The following is a 4465-nucleotide window of genomic DNA, read 5'->3' on the forward strand; positions in this document are numbered from 1 at the left end:
CCATTTTTTCTTACAGTTGTTAGTTCAGGCTGTCATCGTAATTACTAAGATGACGTGTCTTGTACACCGGAATAAAATCAGTCTCTGAACTGCTTTGACGGACAGTGTGCGTCTTTTTTAGTAAATTAATTCATAGACACCAATTCTAGAGCGTCTTTATAGAGTTGACGAGTTACCAATTTCAGATTGTTCAGTCCTCTCCAAGATTTTGTGTGTGTAACTATGCCTCGTTTATCGGTATCTGCTCTTCGTTGTTGATACGTTGTGGTAAACACCACACACCAGTAATACAGAATCAGTCCTTTGAGAGTTCATCTTCAAGCTGTACATTGATTATAAATCTATTGAATGCCGACTGCATAATACCCTGTACTGGAGTAGTTAATAAATCGCACAATTTGTGGTCTGCACTACAATCAGTCTGTGATGCGTTTGGTACAAGTTCGAGAAGTGGGTAACTGGTACTAAAACTTATGTGTTTGTGGGGAAAGAGAGAGAGAGGAGGAGGGAGGACATTACCAAGGTAAATAATTCAGTCCAGTTACCCGCAACTCGAATAATTTTGTATGTGAGTGTCCTGTCAGGTTAATTATCCTACTAATATTACCAATGGGTCTGCTTTAAACAAAACTAATACCTTGAGCCCCCCCCCCCCCCCAAGAACCATGGACCTTGCCGTTGGTGGGGGAAGTTAGCGAGCCTCAGCGATACAGACAGCCGTACCGTAGGTGCAACCACAACGGAGGGGTATCTGTTGAGAGGCCATACAAACGTGTGGTTCCTGAAGAGGGGCAGCAGCCTTTTCAGTAGTTGCAGGGGCAACAGTCGGGATGATTGACTGATCTGGCCTTGTAACACTAACCAAAACCGCCTTGCTGTGCTGGTACTGCGAACGGCTGAAAGCAAGGGGAAACTACGGCCGTAATTTTTCCCGAGGGCATGCAGCTTTACTGTATGATTAAATGATCATGGCGTCCTCTTGGGTAAAATATTCCGGAGATAAAATAGTCCCCCATTCGGATCTCCGGGAGGGGACTACTCAAGAGGACGTCGTTATCAGGAGAAAGAAAACTGGCGTTCTACGGATCGGAGCGTGGAATGTCAGATCACTTAATCGGGCAGGTAGGTTAGAAAATTTAAAAAGGGAAAAGGATAAGTTAAAGTTAGATATAGTGGGAATTAGCGAAGTTCGCTGGCAGGAGGAACAAGACTTTGGTCAGGTGACTACAGGGTTATAAACACAAAATCAATTAGGGGTAATGCAGGAGTAGGTTTAATAATGAATAGGAAAATAGGAATGCGGATAAGCTACTACAAACAGCATTGTGAACGCATTATTGTGGCCAAGATAGATACGAAGCCCACACCTATTACAGTAGTACAAGTTTATATGCCAACTAGCTCTGCAGATGACGAAGAAATTGAAGAAATGTATGATGAAATAAAAGAAATTATTCAGATAGTGAAGGGAGACGAAAATTTAATAGTCATGGGTGACTGTATTCGGTAGTAGGAAAAGGGAGAGAAGGAAACGTAGTGGGTGAATATGGATTGGGGCTAAGAAATGAAAGAGGAAGCCGCCTGGTAGAATTTTGCACAGAGCACAACTTAATCATAGCTAACACTTGCTTTAAGAATCTTGAAAGAAGGTTGCATACATGGAAGAACCCTGGAGGTACTAAAAGGCATCAGATAGATTATATAATGGTAAGACAGAGATTTAGGAACCAGGTTTTAAATTGTAAGACATTTCCATGGGCAGATGTGGACTCTGACCACAATCTATTGGTTATGACCTGTAGATTAAAACTGAAGTAACTGAAAAAAGGTGGGCACTTAAGGAGATGGGACCTGGATAAACTGAAAGAACCAGAGGTTGTACAGAGTTTCAGGGAGAGCATGAGGGAACAATTGACAGGAATGTGGGAAATAAATACAGTAGAAGAAGAATGAGTAGCTTTGAGGGATGAAGTAGTGAAGGCAGGAGAGAATCAATTAGGTAAAAAGACGAGGGCTAGTAGAAATCCTTGGGTAACAGAAGAAATATTGAATTTAATTGATGAAAGGAGAATATATAAAAATGCAGTAAATGAAGTAGGCAAAAAGTAATACACTCCTGGAAATGGAAAAAAGAACACATTGACACCGGTTTGTCAGACCCACCATACTTGCTCCGGACACTGCGAGAGGGCTGTACAAGCAATGATCACACGCACGGCACAGCGGACACACCAGGAACCGCGGTGTTGGCCGTCGAATGGCGCTAGCTGCGCAGCATTTGTGCACCGCCACCGTCAGTGTCAGCCAGTTTGCCGTGGCATACGGAGCTCCATCGCAGTCTTTAACACTGGTAGCATGCCACGACAGCGTGGACGTGAACCGTATGTGCAGTTGACGGACTTTGAGCGAGGGCGTATAGTGGGCATGCGGGAGGCTGGGTGGACGTACCGCCGAATTGCTCAACACGTGGGGCGTGAGGTCTCCACAGTACATCGATGTTGTCGCCAGTGGTCGGCGGAAGGTGCACGTGCCCGTCGACCTGGGACCGGACCGCAGCGACGCATGGATGCACGCCAAGACCGTAGGATCCTACGCAGTGCCGTAGGGGACCGCACCGCCACTTCCCAGCAAATTAGGGACACTGTTGCTCCTGGGGTATCGGCGAGGACCATTCGCAACCGTCTCCATGAAGCTGGGCTACGGTCCCGCACACCGTTAGGCCGTCTTCCGCTCACGCCCCAACATCGTGCAGCCCGCCTCCAGTGGTGTCGCGACAGGCGTGAATGGAGGGACGAATGGAGACGTGTCGTCTTCAGCGATGAGAGTCGTTTCTGCCTTGGTGCCAATGATGGTCGTATGCGTGTTTGGCGCCGTGCAGGTGAGCGCCACAATCAGGACTGCATACTACCGAGGCACACAGGGCCAACACCCGGCATCATGGTGTGGGGAGCGATCTCCTACACTGGCCGTACACCACTGGTGATCGTCGAGGGGACACTGAATAGTGCACGATACATCCAAACCGTCATCGAACCCATCGTTCTACCATTCCTAGACCGGCAAGGGAACTTGCTGTTCCAACAGGACAATGCACGTCCGCATGTATCCCGTGCCACCCAACGTGCTCTAGAAGGTGTAAGTCAACTACCCTGGCCAGCAAGATCTCCGGATCTGTCCCCCATTGAGCATGTTTGGGACTGGATGAAGCGTCGTCTCAGGCGGTCTGCACGTCCAGCACGAACGCTGGTCCAACTGAGGCGCCAGGTGGAAATGGCATGGCAAGCCGTTCCACAGGACTACATCCAGCATCTCTACGATCGTCTCCATGGGAGAATAGCAGCCTGCATTGCTGCGAAAGGTGGATATACACTGTACTAGTGCCGACATTGTGCATGCTCTGTTGCCTGTGTCTATGTGCCTGTGGTTCTGTCAGTGTGATCATGTGATGTATCTGACCCCAGGAATGTGTCAATAAAGTTTCCCCTTCCTGGGACAATGAATTCACGGTGTTCTTATTTCAATTTCCAGGAGTGTACAAACGTCTCAAAAATGAGATCGACAGGAAGTGCAAAATGGCTAAGCAGGGAGGGCTAGAGGACAAATGTAAGGATGTAGAGGCTTATCTCACTAGGGTTAAGATAGATACTGCCTACAGGAGAATGAAAGAGACCTTTGGAGATAAGAGAAACACTTGTATGAATATCAGGAGCTCAGATGAAATCCCAGTTCTAAGCAAAGAAAGGAAAGCAGAAAGTTGGAAGGAGTATATAGAGGGTCTATACAAGGGAATGCACTTGAGGACAATATTATGGAAATGAAGGAGAATGTAGATGAAGATGAAATGGGAGGTACGGTACTGCGTGAAGAGTTTGACTGAGCACTGGAAGACCTGAGTCGAAACACGGCCCTGGGAGTAGACAACGTTGCATTAGAACTACTGACGACCTTGGAAGAGCCAGTCCTGACAAAACTCTACCATCTAGAGAGCAAGATGTATGAGACAGGCGAAACTGCCTCAGACTTCAAGAAGAATATAATAATTCCAATCCCAAAGAAAACTTGTAGAAGCCGACCTCGCGAAAGATCAGTTTGGATTCCGTAGAAATATTGGAACACGCGAGGCAATACTGACCCTACGACTCATCTTAGAAGCTAGATTAAGGAAAGGTAAACCTACGTTTCTAGCATTTGTAGACTTAGAAAAAGCTTTTGACACTGTTGACTGGAATACTCTCTTTCAAATTCTGAAGGTTGCAGGGGTAAAATACAGGGAGCGAAAGGCTATTTACAATTTGTACAGAATCCAGATGGCAGTTATAAGAGTCTAGGGGCATGAAAGGGAAGCGTGGTTGGGAAGGGAGTGAGACAAGGTTGTAGCCTCTCCCCGATGTTATTCAATCGGTATATTGAGCAAGCAGTAAAGGAAACAAAAGAAAAATTCGGAGTAGGTATTAAAATCCATGGA

This window comes from Schistocerca nitens, chromosome 1 (genome assembly GCF_023898315.1).
Source record: "Schistocerca nitens isolate TAMUIC-IGC-003100 chromosome 1, iqSchNite1.1, whole genome shotgun sequence".
In the NCBI taxonomy this organism is placed as follows: domain Eukaryota; kingdom Metazoa; phylum Arthropoda; class Insecta; order Orthoptera; family Acrididae; genus Schistocerca; species Schistocerca nitens.